Raw genomic sequence first — 25961 nt, forward strand, 5'->3', positions numbered from 1 at the left:
ATTCCTCTCTAGATACCAACAGAAAGAGAATCCCCACCAGTCACTCCAGGGCAGACCAAAACAGCTCTCCTGCAGTTGTGGGCTCCAGTTTGCAGAGGGAACCAGCCTCTGTCAGAAAAGCAACACGGGGGGGGGGGGGGGCTGATTCAGACGTCTGGAGAAGTAGGGCACCATCCACAGCCTTTGAAACACTCATCAGACAGAGACTGTGACACCAGAAATCCAGGAGAATCACAAAACAAGGAGGTGGGAGTGCAGGACTCTCCACATTGCAGCAGAAGCACTCCCACCTATCCTGACACTTGTCAACAATTTAAGGTCCAGCAAATGCCCCGCCTGCCTGGCAGACAATTTCAGACAGAAGAGGCAACTAGGGGATCTGATCCTAACCAGGAGGGACAGCCTGGTTAATGGGTGGCAGTGGAGGGAAACTTAGGTGGGAGTGATCATGTCCTCCTGGAGTTTGTCACATAGCAGAAAGGGCAAGCCAAGCATGGTCACACAGACTGGAAGCAAGCTGATTTCAGTAAACTTAGGGAAATTCTGGGGTGATCCTTTAGTCAGGAATATTACTAGAGGAGGGGGCTCATGAGGGATGGGAGTTTCTTAAAAGTGAGATGCTGACGGCACAATTTCAAACAGTTCCAATGTGGAGGACAAATGGGTGGTGTCTAGAGAAACCAGGATGGATGGATGATTGAAGAACTTTCAACTGAGCTAAGATTTAAAATGGAAAGGGGGGGGGGGATGACAAAAGAAGAATTCAAACAAATAGCCAGCCTGTGTAGAGGGGAAGTCAGAAAAGCTAAAGCACAGGATGAGCTCAGGCTTGCTAGAGAACTTTAAAAAAGAGCTTTTGCACTGATGTCCGTAGCAAAAGAAAGAGCAAGGAAATAGTAGGGCCGCTGCATGGGGAAGATGGTGAAATGCTAACAGGGAACAGAGCAAAGGCAGAAATACTCAAGCGCTCAACCTGGGGAAAACGGAGCACTGATGCAGTAAGGAAAAGTAGGTACTACAGGAATACCTGGCTACTCGAAAAGGATTCCAGTCTCCAGGGCCAGATGAACCACATTTAAGGGCATTAAAAGAATTGGCGTAAGTACTCTGTGAGCCACTGGCAATAATAATCTTTGACAATTCCTAGAGAACAGAAGGCCCCGCAGACAGGAGGAGGGCAAGCGTTGTCCCCATCTTCAAAAAGGGGAAAAGAGAACCCAAATAACTGCTGCCCAGTCAGCCTGACCTCAATACCAGGAAAGATTCTAGGGTAGACCATGAAACAGACACTCTGTACTTAGAAAGGAATGGCATGATCACTGAAAGTTAACATGAGTTTCTCAAAAACATGCCAGACTAATCTTATCCCTTTTTTAAATAGGCTTATAACAGATGGGCCAAATGAAGCGGCATTCAGCCACTTCGGGTTTGTGACATTTACATGATGCATGCCACCAAAGCGGCCTGAAGCCACTCGGATGCCACACTGTTTGCGATTGGAACTGAACTTGAACAGTCCTTTTGACCAGAGCAAAAAGGAGCCGGGATAATCTGATTCCTGGCAGCGCAGGTTGGGTCCTGAGTAAACATTGAGTCTTGTTCCAGCCCATAGTCACAAGCTTAGTAGATGTAGTGAATGCAGTGGATTTAACGTGTCTTGACGTCAGTTAGGCCTTTGACACGGCCCCCCATGATATCCTTGCAAACAAGCAGGTAAAATGTGGGCTAGACAACACACCTGTAAGATTGATTTGTAATTGGGTAACTGACCAAACCTAAAGAGAGCTCAGCAATGGCTCCTCTTCTTCATCCTGGAAAGAAGTGACCAGTGGGGTGCCACTTCTCTTCTAGGCCCAGTGCTATTCAACATCTGTATCAGTGACTTGGATGAAAAGATGCATGGCATACTTATCAAATTTTCAGATGACACCAAATTAGGAGGAGTAGCTAATATCCCAGAGGAAAGGATCAAAATTCAAAATGACCTTAAATAGATTAGAAAGTTGGGACAACACTAACAAAATGAACTTCAACAGTGAGAAATGTAAAGTACTGCACTTAGGCAGAAAAAATGAAATGCACAGATATGGGATGGGGGAGACCTGGCTTGACAAGTCTACATGTGAAAGGGATCTAGGAGTCCTAGTAGACCACAAGTTGAACACGAGCCAAGAGTGTGATGTGGCAGCTAAAAAGGCCAATGGGATTGCAGGCTGCATCAACTGCAGTATAGTGTTTTGAAAGAGGGAAGAAATAGTCCCGCTCTATTCTGCCAGGGTTCAGTTCCCACCTCAGCCATGAAACCCACTGGTAATCTTGGGAAGTCACATACTCTTAGCCTCAGGAGAAGGCAATGGCAAACCTCTTCTAAACAAATCTTGCCAAGAAAAAACCATGATAGGTCTGCCTGAGGGTCACCATAAGTTAGAAACAACTTGAAGGCACACAATAACAATGAATTCTGCTTTGGTCAGACCTCACCTGGAATACTGTGTCCAGTTCTTGGAACCACAATCCAAGAGAGATACTGACCAGTTGGAGCATGTCCAGAGGAGGGCAAAGCCCTATACAGTAGTGTCACTGTGGGGTGCGGACCACATCAGGTGACACCCCAGAAGGGGGGGGTGACACTCTGGGGGTCCCCCACTGCCCCATGGGGCCTTGGGTGCCCATCTGGGTTGCTGTGGAGCTGTGTGTGCATTCACTGGTGCGCATGTGTGCTCCTGTGTGGCGCAGGCACGCCAGATGTCCCGTTCCCAGAAGCCCCACCCCCTGCACTGGGTGTCACCAAGTTGGGTGACACCACTGACCCTATCATGAGACACTTAGGGAGCTGGTTATGTTAACCTGGAGAAGAGAAAGTTAAGAAGTGGCATGAAGTCCTGTTTAAGTATCTGAAGGGTTGTCATACTGAGGATAGAGCAAGATTGTTTTCTGCTGCTCCAGAGAACAGGACCCAGAGGAATGGATGCAAGCTACAGGAAAAGAGATTCCACCTCAACATTGGGAGGAACTTACTGACAGTAAGGGCTGTTCAACACTCTTTCGGAGAATTTGGTGGAATCTCCTTCCGTGGAGGTCTTTTAATAAAGGTTGGATGGCCATCTGTCAAGGGGTGCTTTGATTGTGAGTTCCTGCATGGCAGAAGGGGGTTGGATTGCATCAGGGCCCTTGGGGCTCTTCCAACTCTATGATTCTATGAACACCAATAAAAAATCTTGGGAGTCATTTTATGTTCAGTCCATCAAGCTCACACCAAGAAACCCAACCTGAGAGGGACTCTTTAAGACAGAAAGCAGCTTCTGGAGAGCAATGAACACCACCACAGAAACACAGGCCCCTTACAGACAGGCCAAAATAAAGCTGCTTTGGGTCACTTTGGAGGTATGCTGTTTCAATGATGCATGCGTCCCAAGAGGCCGGAAGCCACGCCAAAGCCATGCTCCAGTTCTAAGGACTAGAGCACAGATTTGGCACAGCTTCCGGACTCTTAGGACGCATGCATCATTGAAACAGCATAGCTCCAAAGTGACCCGAAGCAGCTTTATTTTGACCTGTCTGTATGGGACCACAGAATTACAAAACTTGAATGGACCACAAGGGTCATCTGTTCCAACCCGTCACTCAGGACGCACAACAAAAATGCTTGCAAGGGATGGCCATCCAACCTCTGACCTGCAAGGCAGTTTATTCTGCTGTGAAAAGCAGTCAAGGAAATCTTCCTAAAGTTTGGGTGGAATCTTTTTTCCTGTCATTTGAATCATGTTCTAGTGTCTGGAGTTGTAGAGGACAAGCTTCTGGATAATATCCCTTTAGATATTTCAAGATGGCTCTCATGTCACTCCTCAACCATTTTTTTCTGCAGTTTGCCTTAGGGTTGCCATAAGTCAGAAATGACTTGAAGACACGCAACAACTGCAACAATAAAAACAACAATATATATGATGGCCTAAGCTGTTTCTTTTAGGCCTTTTGGTTCCCAGGCCTTTGACCATTGTGGCCACCCTCCTCTGGACACACTCCAGCTTATCAACATTCTTCTTGAACTGTGGTGCCACAAGTGGACACCACATTGTAGGACCCTCCCCACAAGCAGCATTCATGATACCACCACAGGATGCCCAGGTACACCATGCCAGTCAGTGCTCAGGAGGGTTGGAGATGATGGTGGTGGTGGAGGGCAAGAGACCTCAGAAATGGGAACTGCCTGGGCTGTGGCTAAGCCTTGGCTGCCAAGGAGACCCCAAGGGCCCCCTTTCCCAGGGGTAGGAATCTCATTTAAAAGGTCTCAACGGGGCAAACGTATCCACTCACCTGGAGAGAGGTGCTGACCATTCCTGCACTTGCCATGCAGTTCAAGAGAGGCTGCCCCAGGAAAACAGGCATAGGAAGCTGATGGGCATTTCATAAACCCCCTCCAGCAGCTGCTCAGCCAATCAGAAGGCAGGGCTGGTGCCTCATCACTCAGAGATGGCCAGCAGGCCCTCCTCTCACCTGCAGCCCCAGGCCGCCCCACCTGCCCCTCCCAAGGGTTGGCCCTCCACTCAGCTGTGGCAAAGGGAAGGATCCCTACCCCAAGATCCTGGGAAACATAACAAGAATTCTCTGAAGATGCCAGCCACAGATGCTGGCGAAACGTCGGGAATAAACTCTTCTAGAACATGGCCACAGAGCCCCAAAAACCCACAAAAAACTATGGATGCTGGCCATGGAAGCCTTTGACTTCGCATAAGAATTATTTTTTTTTTGGGGGGGGGGGTTCCCTAGGACAACTCCATTCCCAAGCATCCTGGCTGGTACCATCTCTTCTTTAACCAGCTTCAAAACGGAGCTGAAGACCATCCTGTTCAGAGAAGCGTTCCCAGGCATTGCATAATTGTCACTAGCTTTTTGTTGTTCTTTTGTTGTCTGTTTTATTTTATATGTATTATCCTACTAGAGAGGCCTCTTCCCACCACCTTTCCCTTCTCCTTTTGTGTCGTGTCTTTTTAGATTGTAAGCCTGAGGGCAGGGAACCGTCCAATTAAAAAGATTGTATGTACAGCGCTGTGTAAATTTACAGCGCTTTATAAATAAAGGTTAATAATAATAATAATAATAATAATAATAATAAATACCTCTATGCGCACAGGGAGCCCTTATGGGGTGCCAGACTGATGGAACAGCTCCAGCCCTGGTTAATGCCTTCCCATGCCAAGCAAACCACAGGCACACCACACAAGCGGTGCTTGTGAACCAGCCAAGGGTATCCAGCCTAGAGAGGTGAAGGCCTGGGGCTGAGGACAGGAAATGTTAAAATACATTTCTAATTTGTATGGAAAATGTTCAGATGTGGCAATGGTTAACTAAAGTTGAAAATGGTTCCTCTTGAAGGCCAGAAAGCCTAGGCCTGGAAGAACAAGTCTTCAAGGACATTTGCTGAGACATAATATAAACAAATGTATTATTGTTATGCTCTTGTGTAGTATGGTGACTTCATGAGAAATAGGAGTGTCCACTTGGTGGGAAAGTTGATCTTGTGAGCGAACAAAGACTGATGTCACATTCAAGCTTCTAGCATGGACTCTGAAAGAGTATAGATGTATAGTAGCCTGCTGTGAAAGTGTAAATAGCAACAAAGTCAATAAACCCTCATTTGAGTGAAAATCTGTGTGGAAGTTACTTTGATCCTGAGTAGCTGAGAAGACTGCATCTCTTCCAGTTGGTACCAGTCCAGAACCACCGGCAACAAGAGACATCAACCATCCCAAAGATCTTTTTTTCTAACAGGAAAGATGGTGAAAAACTCTTTCACCAAAAATCTCTCTCCCCCCCCCAGAAAAAACAACAACAACAACAACAACAACAGAGTTATGGAATATTTCCTTTTACAATGAAGTAGAAAATATTTAAGACAAGGTTTTCATACATTTACTTCTCCGCCATTACATCTTAAAGCTATGTAGCAGTAAGCTTTTAGCCAAGACTGTGGCAAAACCAAAACTCCTCTAAACAAATCTTGCAAAAAACCACAAACATGATAAGGCTGCCTAGGGCTGGCATAAGATGGAAAGGACTTGAAGGCACACAACAACAACAACAACAACAACATGCAGCATCCCACATTGCTGTCACTTCTGGTCTCCATTTCCCTTTCTCCGGTTCTTTTTGGGGGAATGAGTCCTCTGTCTCTGGCTGGCGCTATGGAGGACTAGAAGAAACAAAGTAAGGTTCTTTCTTTTATCAATGTTGACTCTTTCCCCCTTTTCTTTCTTTCTTTTTTACATTGCCAGCTCCTCATAAACTGCCAACTCAAAGAGGTTCCTTGTAGTAGGGCAGAGGCTCCTGACATTTCAGGATCTTGTAGCTCCATTTGTAACAAAAAAAGATATTTATTTTTAAAAAAGCTACATCCAATTTGTAATTGTTTTCTGGAAAAACCTAACTTTTAAATATACCAAGTGTAACAGTTATATGCAAAGACAAGTTACACACAATGAATTTGATATTCCTAATGTAAGAAAGCGACTTCCAATCTGGCGTCAGTGCTGCATTTCTTTCACTTTTTCCAAAACCATCAGCCCCCCCCCCCCCAGAGAGAACGCATTGTAAAACAAAACAAACACAAAACCTTTCCCCTCTGGCTTCAAAATGCATGGGACTTGCACATCTCCAACCCAGGCCCCTGGCACCACTGTCAAGAAGGGTCCTTGTGGGGGCTGTCTGCATGTGAGCCTTCTAAGTCACCCATCAACTTATGGCAACCCCAGGAATTTTTCTCAGGGTTTTCTTAGGCAAGGAATCCTCAGAGCTGGTTTTGCCAGTTCCATCCTCTGAAATACAGCCTACAGCACCTGACATCCACTGGCAGTCTGCCATCCAAGCCCTAACCAGGGCTGACCCTGCTTAGCTTCCAAGATTAGAGGAGACCTGCTTCCTTTAGGGTGGTACCATCTATTAGGACATCTGACAAAGTCATGCCTCTTCCAGGAACCTACTTTCCTGGGCAAATTAGACTTTGCCCAGCTGACAGCACTCCTTCTCTCTCTCTCTCTCTCTCTCTCTCTCTCTCTCTCTGCTTCCCTTGGTGGCTGGCCTGAGCCTCCTAGGAAAGGGAATTCTGGTTTAGGAAAAGCCGTACAAAGCTCTAAACCCCTCCATACATCTCCCTTCATCAGCCAGTGTCTTCCAGACACCTCTCTGAGCCTGAAAGAGACACCACAAATTCTGAAGGAGGGGGACTGGTACTGGGGCAGACCCATAAGGGGACTCTAACTGTGAATCATAGAACCACAGAGTTGGAAGACACCCCAAGAGCCATCCAGTCAAAGTCCCTGCCATGCAGGAACTCTCAATCAAAGCATCCCCAAGAGATGGCCATCAGCCTTGGCTTAAAGACCTTCAAGGAAGGAAACTCCACTACAATCTCCGAGGAAGGAGTGTGTTCCACTGTCGAACAGCCCTTGCTGTCAGGAAGTTCCTCCTAATGTTGAGCTGGAATCTCTTTTAATAAATAATAATAATAATAATAATAATAATAATAATTTATTCTTATATACCACTATTCCTTTTTCAAGATCATAGCGGTGTACATGTTAAAAGACAGTATAAAACAGCAAAAAACAGCGTTAAAACATCAAATAACAATCTAAAAACAGATAATAAAACATCAACTCATAGGGGGGAAAGCTTGACAGAAAAGGAAAGTTTTTAGCATCCTCTTAAATCCATCAAGGGATGAGGCTGTGCGGAGCTCGTCGGGCAGGGTATTCCATAATCTGGGGGCTGAGATTGAAAATGCCCTCTGTGTTGCACTATAATGAGCACTTGGAATAGACAAAAGATGTTTCCCACCCGACCTGAGAGTGCGGGGCGGATTGTACGGGGAGAGGCGGTCCTCCAAGTACCCTGGGCCCAAGCCATTTAGGGCTTTATAGGTAATAACCAACACCTTGTATTGCGCTCGGAAGCAAATGGCCAGCCAATGGAGGTCTTTCAATACAGGTGTTATATGACTGGCCCTGGAGCATCCAGTGACCAGTCTAGCAGCCATGTTCTGCACCAATTGTAGCTTCCGAGTTTGGTACAAGGGTTGCCCCATGTAGAGCGCGTTACAGAAGTCCAAACGAGAGGTTACCAGAGCATGTACCACGGTTTCAAGGTCAGCCTGGCCAGAAACTGAAAACAGGTGCTCCTGACCGTCACATCCACCTGAGATGTAAGGTGGAGCGACGAGTCCAGGAGCACCCCCAGGCTGCGAACAGAGTCCTTCACAGGGAGCGTGACCCCATTCAGGACAGGTGGAACAATTTCCTTCCCCGGACCAGGAGAACCTATCACCAGTACTTCCATTTTCTCTGGATTCAAACTGAGTCTGTTTCCCCTCATCCAGCCCATTACTGACTCCAAGCAGGCATTTAGAGGAGAGATGCCCTCCTTAGTCACTGCATCAGTCGGAGACACAGAGAAACATATTTGGGTGTCATCAGTGTACTGATAACACCGCGCCCCGTATCTCCGGATGATCTCTCCCAGCGGCTTCATGTAAATGTTGAATAGCATGGGGGACAGAATGGCTCCTTGAGGGACCCCAGATGTAAGGGCCCTCTTGTCGGAGCGACAGTCCCCCAGCTCCACCATCTGGAATCTACCCGAGAGGTAGGAACGGAACCACTGCAGAGCAGTGCCCCCGATACCCAACTCTCCCAGGCGATCCAGAAGGATACCATGGTCGATGGTATCGAAGGCCGCTGAGATGTCCAAGAGCACTAACAGGGACACGCTACCCCTGTCCATGCCCAGACGGAGGTCATCGACTAAGGCGACCATGGCAGTCTCAACTCCATAGCCCGCCCGGAAACCAGTTTGAAATGGGTCCAGAAAATCAGTCTCCTCCAAGATCCCCTGGAGCTGGAAGGCAACTGCCCTCTCGATCACCTTCCCCAGAAATGGTAACAGCGAGACAGGCTGATAATTGTTCCGAATTAGGGGGTCTAGGGAGGGCTTTTTCAACAAAGGTTTTACTATGGCCGTCTTCAGAGCAGATGGAAACTGCCCTTCCCTATGAGATGAATTAATGATGTGGTGTAACATCTCTGTAACAACCACTCCCCCTTGAGCTGTTAACCATGAAGGGCAGGGATCAAGAGAACAAGTCGTCTTCCTAACACTCCGAAGGATCTTGTCCACATCCTCAGTACTAACAAACTCAAATTGATCCAGTATAACCAAGTCCACGGAAGCTCTGGATGCCTCTACTCTAGGATCTGAACTAATACTGGCGTCGAGATCAGCTCTTATCCGAGAGATTTGATCCGCGAAGAAGTTGTTAAACTCGTCACAGCAGGCCTTAGATCAGTGCTTCTCAATTATTTTCTGTCATGCCCCCCCAGGAAGAAGAAAACATTTCACGCCCCCCACGCGACTGTAAATAGTATCATTTGTCTTGTTGCCAACAAGCCTCAAAGATAATTCCCTAAAACGTTTGTCCAAAACCCGCTGAATCCCCCCAGATCCCACGGAATATTCAGTCACAATTCCCGGAAAATTCCCATAATGCTAAAATGGCAGATGTTTTGCAAATAAACGTAAACATAATTGAATAAAAATAACTGTAACTTATTTCAACTCTCAAAATCACCATTGAACCAAAGAAAGAATCTTTCAGTCCTTTAAAGATATTTATTTTGACATGAAGGGGGTTCAGGAATCTTTGTGCCAAATAGAAATGTGTTCGGCTGCAACCGCACTGCAGAAATAAATCCAGTTTGACACCCTTTTAATTGCCATGGCTCAGTGCTAGGGAATCCTGGGAATTCTAGTTTTGTGAGACATTTTACCTTCTCTCTCAGCAAACTCTGGTGTGACAACAAACTACAATTCCCAGGATTTCATAGCACTGGGCCATGGCAGTAAAAACGGTATGAAACTGGGTTGTCTCTGGAGTCTGGAGTGAAGATGCAGCCTGAGTTGGGTCCAAGACACACTGCAGAAATAATCCAGTTTGAGACTGCTTTAACTGCCCTGGCTCAGTGCTAGGGAACCCTGGGAAGTGTAGTTTTGTGAGACATTGAGCCTTCTTTATCAAAAAGAGCTCTGGTGCCACAACAAACTACAATTCCCAGGATTCCCTAGCACTGAGCCAGGAGAGTTAAAGCGGTCACAAACTGGATTATTTCTGCAGTGTTTTGGACCTTCGTTATTAAAAATACTCAAGGTCCAATCCATACTGCAGAAATAATCCAGTTTGAGATCGCTTTAACCGCCCTGGCTCAGTGCTAGGGAACCCTGGGAATTGTAGTTTTGTGAGAAAAAGCTCTGGTGCCAGAAAGAACTACAATTCCCATGCATCTAGGAAATACATCCTACATTCCAACCTTCTGTCCAGGAGGAATTCCAAAATGCCCTCCATTTACTAAGATGCATGCCTTGATAAGGTCCACATTGCAGTTTGAGTTTGAGACTGCTTTCACTCCCTTGGCTCAATGCTATAGGATTGTGAGAACTGTAGTTTTATGCTTTTCTGACAGAGAGCTCTGCAGTGTGTTTTTGACCAAAGTGTTCTCAAACTGGATTATTTCTGCAGTGTGTTTTTGACAAAAGTGGTATCAAACTGAGTACCTTTATTTATCCTCCTCGACGCCTCAGCCTCGGCCAACGGCCTCCTCCTTTCCCGCCCAGGCAAGGGGCGGCCTCTCGGGCAGTTGACAGGGGCGGTCCCTCCCAAAGGAGGAGGAGAAGGACTGGAGCCTGGCCCTGGCTGCTCTTCTGCCCCAGAGAGGCGCCTTCTTTCCCTTCAGAGGAGCCCCTCTCGGCCGTTGCCTCCAGCGCAGAGCCTCCTCCTTCCTCCTCCAATGGCCGGGCGGCCCGGGTTCCTGCTCACTCTGCTGCTGGAGAGGCTCCCCTCCATGGCCCACTCGGCCCCTCTGCCACCGCCGCCTCCCGCGGGGCTCTTGCGAGGAGGATCCAGCCCTGCCGGGGCCGCCGCCAGCCCATTCCGGCCCATGGCACACGGGGCCCTCCTCCAAGTAGGTGGCCTCCCTTTATGGAGCTAAGGAAACACTGCCTTAGATGGTTCCAAAATAGGGTTCAGGGTGGGAGGGAGCTGAGTGAGCTCCCTCACAACCCTGAACAGCTCTGCTGGACGCGACTCCGCGGACGCAATACGTGCAGCAAAGAACAAGTTCTTCGCTGCATCTATTGCCACTCCGTAGGCCTTCAAATGAGACTTTAGAAGTGCCTTGTCGGCTAAGAGATGATATCTTCGCCAGTCGCGCTCTAGTCGTTGCGCAGCCCGCTTCCTTGCCCTGAGATCTTCCGTATACCAGGGCTTTTTGTTGGAAGCAGGCCGGAAAGGACGCTTGGGAGCGATACTGTGTATAGCCCTGGAGAGATCTGTGTCCCAGGTGTTAGTCAGGGCATCAACAGAATCGCCGTCAGTTCCAACCATATACCCTTCTAGGGCTTCTTGGAACCTTTTGGGTTCCATCAGCCTTCGAGGGTGGACCATTCTAATAGGTCCGCCACCACCGGGGGGGATCTGGGTAGATGCCTTGATGTTAGCCTCGACCAGGAAGTGATCCATCCATGACAAGGCGGAGATGTTAGTAACTTCTGCCCACGGAGAATCCATATCTGAACAGAAAAGGACATCCTGGAGCTTGCATCCATTCTTCCTGGTCCTATTCTCTGGAGCAGCAGAAAACAAGCTTGCTCCCTCCTCAATGTGACACCCCTTCAAATATGGAAACATATCCCCTCTTAACCTTCCCTTCTCCAGGCTAAATATCCTCAGCTCCCTAAGTCTTTCCTTACAGGCACGGTTTCCAGGCCTTCCCCCATTTCAGTTGCTCTCCTCTGGAAACACTCCAGTCCAGTGCTGAGATTTGGAGCACAAATGAGGCCCCACCATGATGCCTCCAGAGCAGGCTCTTTGCTCCTGGGAGCAGCCGCTGCTGAGAGTGAGAGCCACCAGGGACTGGGCAGGGCCTAGAGGACCAGAAAGAGCCAAACAGCCTCCACGCCCACTTCTTTCCAGCTTCCATTGAGAGGCAAGAGGAAATACTCTTGGGCAGGTCCCCCTGGAACGGACACAGTGGTCACTCTTTCTTGGTTCCAGCAGGATTTGCTACAGGTCAGATCCCTCCAGCTTCCACTTTGCCTCCTCAAATTCATTCCTTTGCTGAAGGATCACTCCAGATCCAGATGCTTTATTCCAAACCTGTCCATGTGTACGATTTCAAATTACTTTTAAACTGTTTTGTTTTAATTGTCAGACTGTGGAATACATTTCTAGTCTTTTTAAAGTAATCTTACTGTTTCAAACTGTTAAAACTATTCAGCTTGATTTTATTGTGTGTGCTGTCCTGCGATCCTTGGAAGCGAGAGAGGAAACAAACAACAGATCTGCTTGTTCCAAAGGGAGCACCCCAATGACTTCACATACCAGGCACCCAGCTGGCCTTCAGCCATCACCACCACCTGCTTTGTTTTAGAGGCCTCCATGCCCTTCAGCTGCAATGCCCCCTGGTCAGCAAAGCCAGAGGGAAGGAAAACGGCAAGGCCATGCCCCCCTCTGCTGATCCTTGTCCAGAAGAGGAAGACTTGAAGAAGCTCCCTTGCAGTCTCCCTTCATTTAATGGCTGATAAGCAGCTTAAGGCCTCCCTTGCAGACAGGCCCCTGGCTCCTAATAGCCCTCATGAGATGAGTCTGGCAGAATACGAGAGAGGATTCCAGACAAAAATCAGCATGCGCTTTATAAACTATAGCAGAGCCTTTGACTGCATCAGTCATGAAACACTATGGGTCACTCTTAGAGAGCTGGGAGTGTCAATACACTTGGTTGTCCTAATGCATAACCGATACTCAGGACAAGAGGCTACTGTTGGGACAGAATACAGAGAAATGGAATGGCTTTCAAGGTGAAGTTGAAGGCTTTCATAGCTGGCATCCATAATGTTTTGTGGGTTTTTCGGGCTATGTGGCCATGTTCTAGAATTCCTGACATTTCACCAGCCACAGATGCTGGAGAAACATCAGGAATAAGCTCTTGTAGAACATGGCCACAGAGCCCAAAAAACCCCTACAAAAAACTAGGAATGGTTTTCAATTGAAAAGGTGGTCAGGCAAGGCTGCATACTATCAAGCTATTTGTTCAACTGATACACAGGAAATATAACACACAAAGCAGGGTTAGACTCAGAGGAAGGAGGGCTGAAGATCAGAAGGAGGATTATGAACAACCTAAGATATGCAGATGACACCATGGTACTAGCAGAAAATAACAGAGACTTCTTGGACTTATTATGGAAAGTCAGATAAGAAAGTGAAAAGAAGGTTTTATGTTGAATATGAAGAAAACAGAAAAAATGACCATGGAGGATCTAGACAAATTCAATAGTGATGATGAGGAAATTGAAATAATTGAAGACTTCCCGCATCGTGAATCAACCATTGACCTGAATGGAAAGTGCAGTGGAGAAATCAGGAGATGGCTAGGTCTGGGAAGGGCAGATCCTAAAGTGCAAAGATATACAACTGAACACTAAAGTGAACATTGTTTACACCATCATATTTCCCATTACCAGATACAGGTGTGAGAGCTGGACCGTGACGAAAGCAGATAGAGAGAAAACCAACTCATTTGAGATGTGGTGCTGGAGAAGAATTCTGTGGATCCCATGGACAGCTAAAAAGACAAACAAATGGGTCCTAGGACAAATCAGAGCTGAACTCTCCCTAGATGACTAAATGAGAATTGTCCTACTTTGGCACGACTTTAAGGCTGTCATACATCAGAAGGCATGACTCATTAGAGAAGGAGACAATGTCCTGAAAGATAGAAGGCAGTAGAAAGAGAGGAAGACTGCCCATCAGTCAAAGAGGACACAAGTCCTAAGTCTTTGGGAACTGAGCAGGGCCTTGGAGGGTAAGGGGTCTTGGAGATGCCTCATTGACATCAGAGTCTAAAGTCCAACTTGACAGCAGTTAATAATAAAGAGAGATCCTGAGGGAATGGAAGGAGGGATGCTTTCAGTCTGTGTTTCCACCTCTCTTTCTGAAGGGTCTTCCAAACTCTGGATTCTCCTTCCACTTCCCCAAACACCACCTTGCATTCATGGGCTATTAGCAGAGGACGATTTGAAGGAGAAAAATCTGGTTAGGAGTTTGCCAAGCAGCAAGCAAGAACACAAATGCAGCTCTTCTCATGTGCTCAATGCTGAGTTTTGAAGTGCACTGGGGAGCAGGGATACCAAGCTTTCCCAGGCACCACTTGGCAATTCACTCCCTACAGTGGAAACAAGCTGCAGATTGCCACAAGTGCAGATTGCCTCAGGAGGGGACAAAGTCACAACTTAACATGGCAGCCAGGCAATACCTCTGTCTTAAAGGGTTCATATACACAACCTTAAATTACCCATATGTTTCTTAACTGCAGAATTTAAGCATCAATCTTTCTGCTCACAGAACTGGTTGCAGAACTTGAGGGGAAGTAAAATTCATGGAATATGGCTGCAAAGCATGTGGGCCACTTCTTTGTTTTTTGTTCTATAAATCAGAGGTAACAGATAAACCATACATGCAACCAAAGTTCTCTGGAGGCAGGAAAACTTTTTGTCAGCTTTAGCTTCAGGAGAGCTACTTTAAACTGGTGGGGAAAGTGCCATAGCAGACAGTGCTATATTATGAATTAATTTCTGGGACTTTTCCTTTTAGGAAACTGTGCTGCAATTGTGTTTGAACAGCAATCTTGCTGTCTGAGTGAATTCTGGGTAAAGGAGGTATTTAGTTTCCAAAGGTGCGCAACAGAGGTTAATCTCTTCCTGACCAGATAAGGGATAGCTGGAAGTTCTGCCATACAGGATCCTTGCATCTTCCAGGCAAGCCTAGTAAGTTGGGACATATCTTGGCAAAGGTCTTGGACTAGTGAGATCTCAGGAAGAGGACAAGCCTCAGCCTGAGGGACTGCCTGCTTATAACCACGCAATTAATTTCTTGGGCTGCAGAAATGAACATGGAACGCCAGGAACAAAGAGCATCTTTCTTTTGAGATCAAGGCTTAGGAGGAAACAAAGCAACCAGAAGAAACTTTTTCCCAAGCAGACGGAAGCTATTGCTTTCAATCTCCTTCCATCTTTGATCCAAATGTCTGTATCATCCTTTATAAATATTATTCAATAACAATGGCTGTTCTTTGGAAAATTAAAAGGTAAGGTAATCATATTTCAAACAAAAAATTAAGCAGGCTCCCCATTTCCTTCCCTCAGACCAACCTGAATCAAGCAATGCTTCTGGCCTTGCACAAAAATCAACAAACCAACCAATTTCCAAATATTCCAAACAGGGAGGGACAAGCATATTATTCTGTCTCAGTTAAGCAACATACAAAGATTACAGCTCTGTAACTTTGCATCCTCTGTAACTGCTACAGAGCTGGGAGTTTTTTAAGCTTACCAATTAAATCTTTGGTAGGAAGGATTGAAACCCTTCCTCTCTTTCCCCAGACCTCAAAATGTGGAGGTCTCCAAGCTCACTGAGAAAGTCCTGACACCTGCAATAAACCCAGCCCAGGACCAAGTGTCCAGGTGGCTTTCCATCTTTGCTCCCAGCATCCCCAGCTCCACCTGGATCAACTTCAGCCTCACTCACTCACCCACCCACCTATCTCCATCTTCCAGCTACCTGAAAGCTGACCTCTGCTCCAACCATGACATCTCCATCCTCGCTGCACCCACCAGAGTCAGGAACTGGGGACAGCTGGGGCAAAGGCTGGGCCAGAGCAGCTTAAGGGGCTAAACCTCCTTTCACTTTTTGCTGTCAAAGCCGAGACTGCGGGCTTAACACACAGAAACAATGAGAGGCTGGATTAGCAGAAAGGCTCACGGTGGGGGGCGGGGGGGAGATGGCAGGGGACCTCTTCAAACCCCATTGCTCTGGAGGGACATAGTCCCCCTCCCCAAACCCAGAGCCCCCTTTGCAGATCAAGCGGGCGCCGTTCCTGCTGCCTCTCCTCTCTGCTCCGAAGCCAGAGCCCCTGTCCCTCCTCTGCAGAGCCCAAGGGGGAGGGAGCCTTGACCAGCAGCCCCCTCAGCCCCACTGGGAAGCCAGGCCACACTCCCTCACTGCCCTGGGGTGGACCCGCCGGCAAAGTAGGCCACAAGCCAATCAGCTCCTGCATGCTTGCAGAAAGAACGACAGGCTGCATCTGGTGGGTCTTTGGGTGCCATGGGCCAGATGGGAGTGTGCCCACCCTGCCCCACCACTGCTGCCCTGCCCCATCTCTTTTCCTAGGGGATTAGGGGGCGAGATTGCTATGCAGGGAGAGGGCGGGGGGAACATTTGCACTCCCAGGTTCCTTTGGAGTGGGACTCTGGCTTTGCTTCGCGAATGAAGATTCAGGAAGGACTCATCCCACGCTTTGTACAAGCGCGTTGGTGACTAAGATAGCAGCAACCCTCATTTGCCCACCTGAGAGAGGGCGACTCAGTCTGAGGCAGGAGAGAAGCTCAAGGCCAAACCTTTGGAGAGTGTTGCTTCCCTTCTGGCCGGGTGACACGATGGGCTGGGCAGAGGCACGCTTCTCCTTTGGAGTGGCCCCTCTCCCTCTAAGTCCCACTCTAGGAGGAGGAGAAAATACATGGAATAAATAAATTAAATAAATGCAATGTTCAAATCCAACTCTAGCAGCGGTTCTCAACCTATGGGTCACGACCCCTTTGAGGGTTGAATGACCCTTTCACAGGGGTCGCCTAAGACCCAGGGTTGGCACCATAGTCTATAATACTCTAGTGCAGCGGTTCTCAACCTGTGGATCACAGCATTAGGAAGGTTGAGAACTACTGAACTACAAGAACAATCCCTGAGAAACCCAGAAATGGCAAGGGCCTGCTCAGAGTGCTTCCTTCCTATCCAAATCCATTCTGCAAGGGGAACCCTCTCCAGCCAACCAAAAGCTCTCAAGAATCCCAGACTTGGGTTTTCTGCTTCTTCAGAAGGCTTCCAGCAAATGGACTTTGTTAGCCCAACCGGAGGCAGGCAGGAGGCAGGCACACCGAGGACCACTTTGGCTCAGGCAAGGGCTCCTGGGAGTCCAGCAAGCACACCTGAACCTGAACACGTGCCTGAGCCAGCTTGTCTCTTCTTCCCAAGGCCGCCAGGCACAAATTTCTACATGCCAGTATAAAAGCCCACTGCTAGCTGCGTCTCATCCTGGAAGAACAAACATGTTCTCAAAACCCAGAGAGATGCTCCTGGGCATCTTCCTAAACAAGGACAGCCCAGGTCCCCTCAAAAGTCTGAGTGATTCATTGCAATAAGTCTCCTGAACCCGCTCTTCCCAACCCAAAGGAGGCTCTTCCAACCCCACAAGGCATTGAGTTGAAGGGTCAGGGTGAAAGCAAGCCCACGCTGAGCTTGCGGTTCCAGCAACTGAGCCAAGCCACATCTACCAGAGAAGGAATAAAACAGCCAGAACAGCCAGTCTGGGATAGTAGCCCATCTGGCCTGGAAGAAAATTTCCTTGTGACTTCAGATTTGCACCCAATCCTTCCATTAAAACCTCAATCCAAAGCAGGTTTTCCAAGATACAATACTTTGTGTCACCCCTCTGATCCCCCATCTCTCAGGACAGCCACTGGTGGAAAGGTGAGGGAAAGGGACAGCATCTTGAGCCGCTGCAAAGAGCTCCCAGGAAGAGCCACTGCCAAGTATCCAGGCATCTGCATGAGATGCCAAGTTCAACCCTAGGCAGCATCTTCACACAGGGCTAGGAAAGACTGGAACCCAGCAGAACCAGGGCTGCCGGTCAGGGTCAAAAGGTTACTGGTCTAGAAGGACCAACTGTCATTGTCTAGATCTGATCCAGTTTCCAGAGGGCTGAAATCTCTGAAATCCAGGCAAGAGAGGATGACCCGTGTCAGAGCAGCCGCTTCCATGCAACAGACACAGAGATAAAGGGGTGATAAGGGCAGCAATGGGACAGCAGCAAAAGCCTGGGAAGGGAAACAGCCAGCAAGGGCCAGAGGAGGAGTGGCTACATTCACTGAGGTCTGCTGGCCCCAGCCCAAAGTTTGCTCCAATTGGGTCCTCCTTCTATCCACGAAGGGATCCACAGCTCACGCCTTGTTCCCTGAAGAAGGAAGGTCAAGGCTGCCTTGCATCTCCGGCAGTCACGATGCAACAGGTCATCATGGAAAGCAGAGCACAATTAAAGCTTCAAAGGGCTTTTCATTTCATCCCGATTCCAAAAGCTCCTGTTTTGCCATTCTATTAAACAAGGATACTGCTGATAGACTGGATCATTAGCTCCCGCCTGCTCCCTGCAGCATTTGGTTGGTTACAGCAGCCAAGCTAAATACAGAAACAGGAGCTGCACTCCATTTCCTTACAGAACGCTATGACTAAACAATGCTCAGCACAAGGCATCAGGTATACCACACTGGGACTTAAGTAGGGCAGGTGCCAGTCTGCATGACATCAAAGACTTCTAGGAGCAAAATCAACAACACAAAGAGACCTACTAAAAGCATTCCGTGGTAGGAGAATAAAGCTAGGAAGACACAGCTCAAGTACAATGACAACAGCACAAGCTACTCTGTGGGACACTTCCAGTCTGCAGCATGCTCCCCCCCCCTTCCCACACACACCTAAGAATCATAACATTGTATATGTGGAAGGGACTGAAAGAGCCATGTGTCTCCAAGGTGTCCTACTAAAGCATCCCTGACAGATGGTCATCTGTATAAAAACAGATCCATCTTCCACCTGACAGCCCTTCAGTTATTTAAAGATAACTGTCGTCATATCACTTCTCAATCTTCTCAAGTACACAAAAAGTAGTATGTTCTCCCCTCACCCCAGCCAGATGAAGGCTTGTTGTGAGTCACCTGGGCCCACAGAGCCACCAGCTTGCCTTCATGAAATGCTACGGATATCCTTGTGATGCAGGCCTCTCTGAGGCACTGTGCAGAAAAATCCAGATGAGACAGGTGGATATGCCACAGGCCTGTGCTCTAGCCCAGTGCTAACCAAAACGGTGGCCTTTGGACTGGTACCAGTCTGTGAGACCTTGGCTGCTGGTCTGCAGAGTTTCCAGGAAAGAAAGAGTTATAAGTGGGGGGTTGGTGAGCCAGGCCTTTGCCGGTGGCAGATGGGTTTTGGAGTCCTTCTTAGCCTCATGGCAAACTACCAGCTGCCCAGAGGCATGAAAGGATTCATTTGAATTAGTGACCTTGCTAGACACGTGCTGCATTTACTTTGCAGTTTGATACTGGGAAAAGGTACGAGGGCTGAGAATGGAAATAAGAGTTGGCTTTTCTCTGTCGCTAATCTGCCTGTGAGTACTCATTGCTATTAGAGGGCAATGGGTCATAGTTGCACACTGATTTCTCTTTGTCTTCTTCTGTACAGTGCAACTCTTGTGAATCCAACTTCCATTTGCCTTGGTCTGGTAGGGAGTGCACCCCAACGTAAGTGTCCTCTATGTCCCACAAGAGGTACTGGATTTGACTGCCAGATGACAGGATATGTCTGGGACCAGAATGTGTGGGGAGGGGGCAATCCTGTCATTGGCTGTGTGGAGTGCTAGATCCTAGGAATGAAAGGGCTGGGATCGTTCTCTGCTGTATACCATTCTGCTGCATCATTGGCCATCAATAAAGCTTATGCCATAGCAGTAAGGTGTGTCAGTGTCTGGCACTCAAAGAAAATTTGAAGAGGCTGCTGGGTCTAACCCAATTCCAGAGCAAGACATGGACACAAATACAGTCCTAGTCCCTGACACATCAGACCATCTGAGAAATACTGCCTCAGGTAACAATGGGAGCTATGCAAGCAACAGACCTGAATCCATAGGAAGTCCAGAATGTTTCCATAGGGCGTGCAAAGGAGAAAGTCCCAGTCAAGAGAGACCTATATATCTTGCATCTGAGGAAGGAGACTGAAGTCTATGAAAGCTCATGCTGCCAATTTCTTTCTTTTAGTTAGACTAAAGATGCTACAAGATCTGCAGATGTACGTTACTGCTGCTCAAAATGCACTCCCTACCTATCTTTGGCCCATTACAGTGAAAACAAAGCACAGAAGGGAGTGATACAAGTCCACTGTACCACGTTTTCTTGTAGTTTAGCGATCACAAGTGACCAAGAATGAGCCACATCATTACACAAGCATTCAGAGCATTAAGAGTGGCGAAAACACATGTAATTCCCTTCTTGTCTCTGGTCTGGGCTGTTTTGGAGAAACTGCCACAGCTGCCTGCTTGATGTTAGCTGATTCTGACAGGGATGGTGTTTCCAGACACATCAGCTAAAGAACAAAGAGAGCATGGAAAGACCCAGGAAAACGCTGGAATGCTCCCCATGAATACGCAGAGGGCCTTTGGGATGGCAGTGCAAGCTCTCATAATAAAAGGAGCAACATTCTCTCATTGCCAGGTGTGCATATGAACAGCTCTGTGAATGCACAGATGTGCATCTGCCTGTAAATGAACAGTGACTGGATGTGTAAAAGGTTAAAACAAAACATTTTTGTGGGTCAAGGGAGAGAACCTTTTACAAAGGATTTAAAATTGCTAGGGCTATGTTAAGGGAAAGTTTGAGAAAACAGGCATATACATACAATGTGATAACCAATTTTTTCAGCCGTTAGAGCTATATTCACTAATGACACTTCATGCCCTCAATTATTATTTTGCTTCTTCAATAGTTTAGTGTATTTGAACTGTTTTTTAAAAATAAAAACACAACAGGCTATTTACAATACAATGGGATGCAGTGTGCAGTGGCCCTGGTCCAGGCAGCAGCCAGGCATGTCCTTCCAGAAGGCACTCCATTACATTGCCTTGCACCTCTCCAACAGTCAGCCAGCATTTTGCACCCAATGAACACAGCATGTCCTCAATGAGCTCTTTAGGGATTATAACCCCTCGGACTCTTAAACTGGAGATGTGGGTGTTTCTATCAACTTTGGGGTTGCACAAAACTTTTGTGCGTTAACAGTGATGTTTTGGCTACCTAAGTCCAGGCATTTTATACGTTTGCTAATAAAATTTATTGCCCACCAAAAGCTTGGTAGATTAATCAAATGCTGTGAATATAGCATATCTTGATTTTTCAAGATCCCCCATAACATTCTGGCAAAAAAGCTAGAAAAGTGTGGGCTAGACAATACTACTGCTTTGTGGATTTGTAACTGCTTGACTGACCAAACACAAATGTTACTCAACAATGGCTTCTCTTCTTCATCCTGGAGAACAGGGTTCTGTCTTGGGCCCAGCTTGTTATTCGACATCTTTATCAGTAACTCAGATGAAGGAATAGAAGGCATGCTTATCAAATTTGCAGATGGCATCAAATTAGTTGGAAACATCCCAGGGTACAGGATCAAAATTCAAAATGACCATAACAGACTAGAGAGCTGGGCCAAAAATAACACAAATGAGTTTCACCAGGGAGAAATGTAAGGTAGTCCACCACTAAGGCAGAAACAACAAAATGCACAGATATACCACCTAGCTTGACAACAGTACATGTGAAAGGGATCTAGGAACCTTAGTAGATCACAAAGTGAACATGAACCAAATGTGATGCAGCGGCTAGAAATGTCACTGCAATTCTGGTACCACTCTATTCTGCTTTGGTCAGGCCCCACTTGGAATACCGTGTCCAGTTCTGGGCACCACAATTTGAAAAAGATGTTGACAATCTGGAGTGTGTTCAAAGGAAGGTGACCAAAATGGTGGAGCAGTGCTGGTGAACCTTTTGGGGACCGAGTGTCCACTGGGTGTTACCCAGTGCCAGGACCTCTGGCGGTGGGGACAGGACCTCTGAGGTGCCAAGGGTCTGGAGACCATAAAGCCCTATGAGGAGAGACTTAGGGAGCTGGGTATGTTTAACCTGGAGAAGAGACGGTTAAGAGGTGATATGATAGCCCTGTTTAAGTATTTGAAGGGATGTCATTTTGAGGAGGGAGCAAGCTTGTTTTCTGCTGCTCCAGAGAATAGGACACAGAGCAATGGATACAAGCTCCAGGAAAAGCAATCTCACCTCAACGTTAGGAAGAACGTCCCGTAGGTAAGAGCTGTTTAACAGTGGAAGATACTGCCTTGGAGAGTGGTAGAGTCTCCTCCTTTGGAGGTTTATAAATAGAGGCTGGATGGCCATCTGTCAGGAGTGCTTGGGTTTTCTCTTGCTGCTTGGCGGGGGGTTGGATTGGATAGCACTTTTGGGCTCTTCCAGCTCTATAGTTTTTGTGATTTCTCTCTTCTTATTCTTAACAAATAACAGACTGGGTAACACCTTACCTTGGTTATGATTAAAAACATCCATTTATATGCTTTAATATTTTTTATTTGCTTAGAGCAGGGGTAGGCAACCTGCGGCCCGTGGGCCAGATGCAGCCCGGCGAGGCCTTGGAACCGGTCCCAGCCCGGTCCTGCCGCCGATTGCCGCCGGGGCCTTTGGCCTCTCGCACACAGGGGCAATTGTCTATAGAAGCCTCAGAAACATGCATTTATATTAACATTTTTTAAAAAATCAGCAAATTTTTTCGCGTGTCCTCCACTTTTTTTAAAAAAAAAGTGTCCACTATTTGAAAATGTTGTCCTACATTTGTCCCAGTTCATTTATTTATTTAGTTTTTTTTTAATTATTTAATTATTTATTTTTTGGTTTCGGCCCCCCAGTTGTCTGAGGGACAGCAACCCGGCCCCCGGCTCAAAAAGGTTGCCTACCCCTGGCTTAGAGTACAGACATGTCACCTCCTGATCACAAGGTATGTATGGTATGGATTAATTAAAGCATGGATTAATATACAGGCATAAAATAAGCGTGAAGCCAGGATTGACAAGTCACCCCAGTTCTCATTCATGGAGCCACCTTGGTGCCTTCTCCTCTTATCTACACCTAATAATGGGGAGTTAGCTCAAAGCTGATCTGAATGGTTAATGTTTATAACTTTAAAACCCTGGTCCTGTTGCAAAGAACCAGTTCTACCCATCTCTAACCATTGACTTCCCTTGCTTCTGCTGAAGACTACTGGCTTTCCTGCCATGGGGGTGGCAATGGCATGGCACAAGAATTGTCTGACAGAACAACAGCTCTTGTGCTACAAGTCTGGCATGAATAATTTTAATTCCACTTGACAGGAGCATTCAGTTAACATACACAACTTTTCTAATATAGGAAGAATATTGTGTTAATTATTAAAGACATCTATTGTGCACCCTTTGGGCTTATATAAAAGCTCTTTTCCATTTGCAAGGTTATGTGTTTTTACGGTTGTAAAAACCATCTTGTGGTTCCCACACATTATCACTGCCCACTTCTCCCCTTTGTTGTTGTTGTTGTTGTTGTTGTGTGCCTTCAAGTCACTGCCAATTTATGGCTACCCTAAGGCGAACCTATCGTAGAGTTTTCTTGGCAAGATTAGCTCAGAGGAGGCTTGCCATTGCCTTCTTCTGAGGCTGAGAGAGTGTGACTTGTCCAAGGTCACCCAGTAGGTTTGCATGGCCAAGTGGGGATTCGAATCTTGGTTTCCAGAGTCATAGTCCAACACTCAAACCACTACATCGAGCTAGCTCCACCTCTCCCCTACCATGGAATTAAAGATCATAGTAAATACGTAGCTCATTTTGATAATAATTTTCCCCTCAAAAGCCCAAACCCCTGCCATATGATGAATGCCACAGGTCCCATGCCAGGCTGCTGAAAAGGGCCCTTTTACCCTGTCGACAGAGAGTACAAGTAAAGTATTATGACCATCACAGGCCCTTGACTAGTGACCCTTAAACCTGTTCAGTAATGCAGCCCTGGGCAAAAGGGCCTCATCTCCATCATCAGAAAACACAGCTTAACCAGGAGACAAATGCAGATAGTCAAGAGTGTCCCATAGCCTTTCCACAGATCGCTCAGCTATAGAGTCCATACACTCCCAGAAGTCCACAGACAGCAACGTGAGACTCACTTGCTCATAAATGGCAAACTGTGATGCAACCCTTAGGTTCAAATGAGTTCTTTGGAGATGGCCACTGAAACTGTGACTCAACCTGCCCAGCACTGAGACTAAGAAGATTGTTCTTTCTTGTGTGGACAGCAAATGAGGCTGGCACTATGTGTTCTGGGCAGCTCTGCCACTCAAACCAAGCCCTCAGACAAGCGTTCTTGCATTTGCCATGGCTAGAATACTGCTTGTTATTATTCATAGGTGTAGGCTCCCCTCTGGGATAGAGCTCTGCCCAAGCTCTCCTACTCCCCTCTGCTCTAATCCAAGGGTGGCAAAGAAGACCACATTCACACCATGACAACATGCATTTACACAGGGCCTAACCTCTTGGGGAGAAGAGCTCAAGCAAGAAGGAAGGAGGAGAGTAGCTCTCCTCTTGGGGAGCAGAAGCCCACTCCCATCTTCTGGAGGAAGGCAGACCTTGTGTCCTGCTGAAATGGCAGCCCAGATTGGTTCCCTGCCCAGTAAGGTGTGGGGAGGATTGTACACAGTGCAGCAATGCTCAAGACGCAGACCACTCTTCAGCACCAGCTAACATGCCCCAATCTTGCTCAAGTGCCTACCTTTGGGGCCAGTGCACAACAGCCCTGCCAAGTCTGTCATGGAGAGGGGCATTCAATACAACTTCCTTTCCACTAGGCTCCAAGGAGCCCAGCCACTGCCTCTTGCTTCTCCTGAGCCCACAACACCTATAGAAGCAGGTCTAAATAAGGCACATAAATCCCAGCAAAGTTTAGACAGTGACTAAATCTCATTTTAAGATGGGATTAAGAGCCCCCAAAGGCCACAGAGAGGGAAACATAGGTCACAAAGGGAGTCTTCCTAGGACACTGTAGTCCACAGCAACCCCCCCCCCCCCAAAGCCAAATGTCCATGCTGGGATGAGGCTATATAGGCAGCTTGCAAGCAGAGCAGCTGGTCTGCATGAAGAATGAAAGCTAACTCTGCCAGGGCACATAAGGGCAACAAGGGCTCAAGAGAAAGGCGAGGGAAGAAACGTACCAGTCAGTACGCTGGGCAGAAGCTGGCAGGTTTCCCCCTGGTTGGGACACATTTCATTCCAGGGACACTGCTGGGCAGAGAAAGTTAGTAGAAAAGGGCTTAGACATTTAGCTAATGATCATTAATCACCTAAAAATATCTAATTCCACTGTATGTATATTAGAAGAGTGGGCTATGTTTATGTTGAGCATCTACTTAAATCTAGGTTAAATACTTGCACTATAAGGCTTACCTGAAGGAAGCAGAGAAGTGCCATTCCTGATTTTACTCCCACTCACCCACCACCCCATGTTCCTGCTTTGATCTTGGCACCATGCACAGTTGCATTCACTTTTGACAACCACATCTGTCATCCACTCCATCAAAATTTAGCCCTTCTTTTGCTTTCTCTTTCTCCCTTCGGTACAAATGCATCTTCTCCCATGCCACACACCTTTCTTTAGGGTACAAATGTCCACATGGACCCAAACATATGTCCCATGGTTAAGAGCTTCAAACCCCAGTTTGCTGGAGCAAATGAGAAAATATCAGTTGCTGCCCCCCCAGAGATCACCTGCCATGAATTGTGGAGTCTGGGATTGCAAGTTCCATGTTGTTGTGATTCATGCCTTGAGCCAGAGCTAAGAGAATGTATGTGCAAATGGACTGACATGTAAATGTTAAGTGGATTAATGCTAAGGTATGGATCCCTGGATATTCATTTAAAAGGTTGGGATAAATGGTATGATCATAGTGATTAGTAGATTAATGTTAAAGGATGTTGTATAGTTTAAATAAAGGGACTGATGTTTGTTAAGCAATGTGACCGTCCACCCAGGTCTGGCCACATTCTGGGAAAGGGGAACTGGTGGTGAATCCACCAGGCAGGGTTATCACTATGAGAAGAGGGAGCTAGTTATGGTTGTGGGCATCTGGAGGCTCAGGGGGTTGGGAACAGGGAAAACAGTCTGTGCCAAAGAATGTGATGTTTGGGATTTGT

At 47.1% G+C, this 25961-nt stretch overlaps 1 protein-coding gene across 3 annotated transcripts in view; it reads right to left on the reverse strand.

Moving 5' to 3' along the window:
• Window positions 1–25961, reverse strand: part of MAPRE3 (microtubule associated protein RP/EB family member 3) — a 59192-nt gene that overhangs the window by 17653 nt on the left and 15578 nt on the right. The window contains exon 1 of one of the 3 annotated variants that reach the window (XM_089528669.1): window positions 16448–16528. The exons of 1 other annotated variant lie outside the window; for it this stretch is intronic. The gene's annotated coding sequence lies outside the window, so the exon portion shown is untranslated. Of the gene's footprint in view, window positions 1–4314; window positions 4336–16447; window positions 16529–25961 lie in introns of those variants that run through there. One more of the 3 variants, XM_089528671.1, reaches the window with a different exon arrangement.

The sequence above is a fragment of the Sceloporus occidentalis genome, unplaced genomic scaffold (genome assembly GCF_023333645.1).
Source record: "Sceloporus occidentalis isolate IW3139 unplaced genomic scaffold, rSceOcc1.0.p SCAF_6, whole genome shotgun sequence".
Lineage (NCBI taxonomy): Eukaryota > Metazoa > Chordata > Lepidosauria > Squamata > Phrynosomatidae > Sceloporus > Sceloporus occidentalis.